Below are 6714 nucleotides of genomic sequence, written 5' to 3' on the forward strand. Positions count from 1 at the left end.
AAAATCCCCTACAAAAAATAGCCCCAATTTTTGTTTATTTGTTGGTGTGATGAAGTTTTGTTGGATTTGATCCATCGATTTGCTTTTCCATGAGTGGATCTAGCTTTCCCCCATCATCTACACCGTTTTCATCCATAAAATTGCTCGGATTTGACAAATTTTGCCACCTCCACCATGAACCCTAGTTATTCATCCCGTGCCCGAAATCGCCAGGCACCGGACGTCCGCTAGCTACCGGACGTCCGATGACCGGATGACCGCTCCCCCTCCGGACGTCCGCTGTTCCCTGACAAAAATAATTTTTTTTTTGCCTGAAAACTTTCAACCACCGCAACCACTTCTACACACGCACTACAACTCCCATTCCACCACCGCATACGCAATCCGATACCTCCTCCACTTTCCGCAAGCACCACCATCGCTTACCCGCTATCAACTCAAACAATTTTGACACGTTTTCTATTGAGAATTTGAGTTGTGGTTCCTGTGTCCTATTGTGTTTCGGCTATATAGGTATGGTTCGACATCAACATCACCACCGCTCATCTTCGCCACGAGGTCGTCATCGACATTGACCACTTCATCATCATCCGTCCTTGCTCAGAAACGACTACCTCGACGGTAATCTTGACGACATGTTTGTCTACTCCTTGCCATTGCATTGATAACCCCATAGCCTTACTTCTGCGACGCTTACCCATCGAGACTAGCTTTTGAGTTTCCCGGCAACGTGACTTGTGCACATTACTGATCATACTTGCCATAGCATACACACCATATCATCGTGGTGCATATCTTGTTATCATCTCTTGTGTCACAAAGTTGTTATCACATACAGAAGTGCTATCTTGGTTCGTGAAGTTCTGCATGAGAAAATAGCTCAAAAAGAAAGAGCCAAACAAGATTTTAAGCAAAAGGGAAAGATAAGCAAAGAACCTATAAGCAAGAACCATAGCATCATACTACATTAAGATTATCATACTCGATCATCTTGGATCATATCACCGGAAATACCATACATATAGCATACTTGGTGATAGAGGCAAAGGTCTCCCGTCTTTCGATGAGATGGTGTTTATCGTTTCATAGGAGTAGACTTTGAAGATCCTACTACGTACGTGCGAGTACGTCACGCCTTAGCAATTGGTAAACCAACTCTGAGAGGTTATTGACCACGCCGAAGCACGATCAACCTGACCACGAGGGTCTATTTCCTACGAGCAAACAACGAACACGCAAGGAACTAAGATAGCAATTTGGATATTGTGAATATAAGAGGAATGCTTTATTAATGAAGGTGGGGTTCTGTGACATCTTGGTCTGGTCGTTGAACACAAACGAAGTACGTGAAGTTGTAGCTATGGCGAACTTTAATCCAAACAAAACCCCAAAGTCTAAACGGTTCCCTAAGGGCTGTATATATGGAGGAAGAGGGGGGGGGGATTTCGTGGCCCTTGGTGGAGGGGTCTGAAACCAACCCTATCTCTTGTTTCCCCACACATACAGACTCTAAAAATAGCCTAATGTATTTTGAAATTACATGGGCCTGGCCCAATAATAAGGTGACGCAACACCTAGAATAGCCTCTCGATGCAACTTATGAAGTAGCATCTTGTATATTTCGTCCAAGGCTTCATGCACTCATTATGGTGGCTTCAACGTCCTGAAATCATCACTTGTAACTCCATTCATGTTCCCCTTGTGCATGCCATCATCTCCATGCTTGTTCTTGCTCCAATGTCCATCCTTCTCCAAGCTAGGCCCTTCATCTGTAAGCAAAACAAATGTATCCAATTTAGGCAGCATCATATTCTCATGAACATTAGAATCATTACCAAGAAACGAAAGTAACTTGTAATTTAATTGGCGTGCGGGAGCTCTAGTAATTGGTCCAGTATGTATAGCAGCCGGGGTTGTGGGTGTAACAATGGTATTGATGTCCTCATCATCCTCCCCTTCTTGAAATGAAGTCGTCCACGATGGAAGCTCATCTTCCTCACCCAAATAAGGCTTCAAATCTGCAATGTTAAAAGTGAGACTATCCCCAAAATCTACAAGCAGCTCAAGTTTATATGCATTATCATTTATTTTCTCTAACACCTTAAAAGGACCATCAACACGTGGCATTAGCTTTGATTTGCGCAAATCAGAAAATCTATCCTTATGCAAATGTAACCAAATAGGATCTCCAGGTGCAAACACAACATGTTTTCTACCGTTATCTCCAACAAGTTTATATTTAGCATTCATACACTCAATGTTTTCCATAGTTAACTCATGCATTTTTAAAATCAATTTAGCATGTTGTTTAGCATCAAAATTAACCTTCTCCGAAGATGGAAGAGGCAACAAATCAATAGGTGCATGAGGGAGGAAACCATACACAATTTCAAAAGGGCACATCTTAGTAGTAGAATGCAATGAATGATTATAAGCAAATTCAATATGAGGCAAACGTTCCTCCCACATTTTCTTATTATTCTTCAAAACAACCCTAAGCATAGTAGACAATGTTCTATTGACTACTTCAGTTTGTCCATCAGTTTGGGGGTGACAAGTAGTACTAAAAAGCAGCTTAGTCCCCAATTTAGCCCATAAACATCTCCAAAAGTGGCTAAGAAATTTAGTATCACGATCTGAAACGATAATATTTGGCCATGCAAGTGAATAATTTCACGAAAGAAGAAATCAGCAACATTAACAGCATCATCACTTTTATGACATGGTATAAAGTGTGCCATTTTCGAGAACCTATCCACAACAACAAATATGATATCCCTCCCCTTCTTTGTTCGAGGTAAACCTAAAACAAAGTCCATAGATATATTCTCCCAAGGAACACTAGGTACAGGCAAAGCATTTATAAAACATGAGGATTGAGTCGTGACTTAGCTTTTTAACATGTAGTGCAGCGAGCAACAAAACGCTCAACATCCTGTCTCATCTTTGGCCAAAATAAATGTGTAGAAAGTACATCCTCCGTCTTCTTCACGCCAAAGTGTCCCATTAATCCTCCTCCATGCGCCTCCTGCAACAACAAAAGACGAATAGAGCTAGCTGGAATACATAGCTTGTTAGCACAAAACACAAATCCATCATTAACGACGAACTTGTTCCATGTTCTCCCTTCTTTACAATTCTGCAATACATCTTCAAAATCAGCATCATGCACATATTGATCTTTGATGGTCTCCAAACCAAATATCTTGAAGTCAAGTTGGGAAAGCATAGTATAGCGACGAGACAAAGCATCAGCAATAACATTTTCTTTACTCTTCTTGTGTTTAATGACATAATGGAAAGTCTCAATGAATTCAACCCATTTAGCATGTCTACGATTCAGTTTGGCTTGACTTTTAATATGTTTCAAAGATTCATGATTAGAATGTATAACAAATTCTTTTGGCCATAAATAATGTTGCCATGTTTCTATAGTCTGAACAAGAGCATATAATTCTTTATCATAAGTAGAATAATTCAGACTAGGCCCACTCAATTTTTCAGAAAAGTATGCAATAGGTTTGCCATCTTGTAATAACACACCTCCTAATCCAATTTCACTAGCATCACATTCAAGCTCAAAAATCTTATTAAAATCAGGAAGTTGGAGTAAAGGAGCATGTGTCAACTTATCTTTCAAGACCGTGAAGGCTTCTTCCTGCGCAGTACCCCAAACAAAAGGCACTTCTTTCTTTGTAAGCTCATTGAGAGATGCAGCAATGGTGCTGAAATCTCTCACAAAACGCCTATAGAATCCAGCGAGGCCAAGAAAACTCCTCACTTGTGTGACCATTTTGGGCTGCGGACAACTCTCAATAGCTTCAATCTTGGCTTTATCAACTTCAATTCCCTGTGGAGTAACAACATAGCCAAGAAAAGATACTCGGTCATTGCGAAAGGTGCACTTCCCAAGGTTACCAAACAAACGTGCATCACGTAGAGCAATAAAAACAACACGTAAATGTTCCAAATGTTTGTCACACCCTAGCTAGTTCATGCATTAGAGTGTTGCGTCATGTCTATTTTTTTCATCAGAAACCTGAAATGGGGATGACAGAACCCCTAGCCCCCTCTGAAACCAACTAGGGTTTACTAAAAACTTTTTCAATGAACCTGAAATGCCCTTCTAAAATGCCCATCATTTTTGTCTTGGTTCAGAACCTCTGCCAAAAGTGATGCACATTTTCCTAGGTCATCTTAGGGTCTTTGAATTAAATCATAAATATTTGAATTTGGGCATTTAAAATTATATAAAATATTCAAATGCTCAAATATCTCCAAACTAAAATGTTTCATGTTGGAAATAATCCAACTATGGACCAGGAGTAGTTTGGTGATTTTAGGAGTTGCCTAAGTATTTTTAATAATTCAACAAAGTTGCAGAAGTATTAAAAAAACAGAAAACAGGGAGTAACAAGGAAACTTACCTGGCGCCCAGCATCCGGCCCACCTGCCGGCCCAGCCCAGCGCCGCTCCAGCGAGCTGCTTGCCGGCCAGGCAGGCAGGCAGGTGCCCGACGGCGGCCGCAGCGTGCGCCACGCAGCTGGCCGTCGCCCTGCTTCACCTCCTCGCCTCGTGGCTGGATGGATGAACTCCACGCCGCGCCGTGAACCCGCAGGACACCTCCATTCTCCCCCAACTCCTCTCTCTCGCGCTCCCTCGCCATGGCCGACACCATCGCCGCCACCCCCTCGCCGTAGCCACGCCCTCCGTCAACCCCACGCCGTGCCGCCGTGTCCAGGAGCTCCGCCACCCTCCTCTCCTTCGAGCAAGCCGAGCCCCGAGCGCTCGCAAGGCCCGAGCCCACCACATCGACCTCGACTGAACCGCCGTTGCCGGAGATCCCCTTCAACGCCGTCGTCGCTCCGGCCCGTCCCCGGCCGCACCAAGTGCTTCGTCGAACTCCCCGTGAGCTTAGCCATCTTCCCCTCCCTTCTTTTCTTGCTCCCGAGCTGTGTAGTGACCTCCCGGAGCTCAACCGCACCCACCGCCGTGGAGCTCGTCGCCGACGTGCTCCCGGTCACCCTCCGGCCACAAACTGGTGTCCATCATGCTCACCACGTCACGTAGCACCTAACCAGCTACTCCCCGCACCTCACCGACCCCTCTAGCGTCAAGTTCGCCTTCGGCCGAACTCCGGTGGCCGCCAAAGTCGTCGCCGGCGCCAACTCCGGCCACCCCGACCTCAACGGACTCCACCAAGAGTTGCGGCTCCTCCCCAGCTCCACTCCGATGGCCTCCGCGACTCGTTTGGTTGCCGGAACGGCCAAAACCACTTCCGCCGCCGCGTCGGGCTCGCCAGCGGCTAAACGCCGGTGCAGCCGACCTGGGTTTGACCGCGGGTGGGCCCTGGTTGACTCCGATGAGTCAATGACAGGTGGGGCCCAGCCCTGTTAATTAAATAGGTTTAGTTTTAACTAAACTTTAACTAATCTAATTACCCTGACACCCTGGACCCACAGTCAGGTTTGACCTGGACGTCCCCGTTGACCCTGACGTCATCCTGACGCATGGCTGACGCAATAAATTAATTTCTGGATTTATTCTAATATAGGAAATTCCAGAATATAGTTTAAACTTCAAAAATTCATAGCTTTTAATCTGTAACTCCAAATCAGACAAGTTATATATGAAAAATGATCAGAAAAATCCAATCTATCCATCTGTACTATTTTCATGCACGATTAAACAAGTAAACTTGATGATTATTGCAGAACAAGATAAAACACTTTAAAGGGCCATGTATGAGTTTGAAATTTGAATCTTTGGTTCAAATTGGTTCAAACCCTTCTGGTTTTAGTTGCATTAGCCCAACACACTCATATTGCCATGTTTCATGCATGCATCATATTGTCGCACATTGTTTGGTGATTGTTGTGTATCGGTGTTCTTTGCGGCAGGTTCTGCCTCCGAGGAGTACCGTGATTACCCTAGCGAAGAGCCATATCAGTGCATCGAACCATCAGGCAAGCAACCAACTATTTGATCATATCGATACAATCCCATGTTCTCGCTCCTGCTCTCTTCTACTGTATTAAGACAACGCGTTTCAAACTGCTGTGTGCTACGGTAGTTGAACCCACTTCCTCTGCATGACCTGTCATTGCCACAGTAACTAGGTGAAACCCACTAGCATGTGTAGGAGTTGATTGAGCCATATGTATGTGTTGTTCCTACCTTGCTATGCCTGCTATGCTTAGAGTCGTGTCAGGTCTGGTTCGTCTGGGTGATGAGCTAGAGTGAAATGATTATGTCAGTAATGAGAGTGATGTGGTGAACACGATTTGGTAAAGGTATCGATGAGAGGCCATGTAGGAGTACATGGTGGGTTGTTTCATTGAAGCCGACCTTAAGCACTGAGATCTGTATGTGTGATTTAAGATACAGCTACTACCATGCATTGGGCCCTGAAATATGACCCCGCTCGACTTCTTATTCACCCTAGTTCTCTGTCCAGGAGTTGCAAGTAGTTTCTGGTGTTTGTAGCCTACTGGAGGCCGTGGACAGCGCTGACCGTAGGGGTGGGCTGTGATGCGGTAGGTACGTGGCCGGGAATACCGGGCACCCGTTAGGTGTCACGGAACCCTGTACACATCGTTCGGGGCCGTATGGGAAACCTCAGCCGGACTACGTGCGGATGGAACCTGGATAGGCGATAAACCTGGATTGGAGACTTAGGTGTTTAGGTAGGTCGTGGTCTACACCCACGTCGGC

The sequence above is a fragment of the Triticum dicoccoides genome, chromosome 7B (assembly GCF_002162155.2).
Source record: "Triticum dicoccoides isolate Atlit2015 ecotype Zavitan chromosome 7B, WEW_v2.0, whole genome shotgun sequence".
NCBI lineage: Eukaryota > Viridiplantae > Streptophyta > Magnoliopsida > Poales > Poaceae > Triticum > Triticum dicoccoides.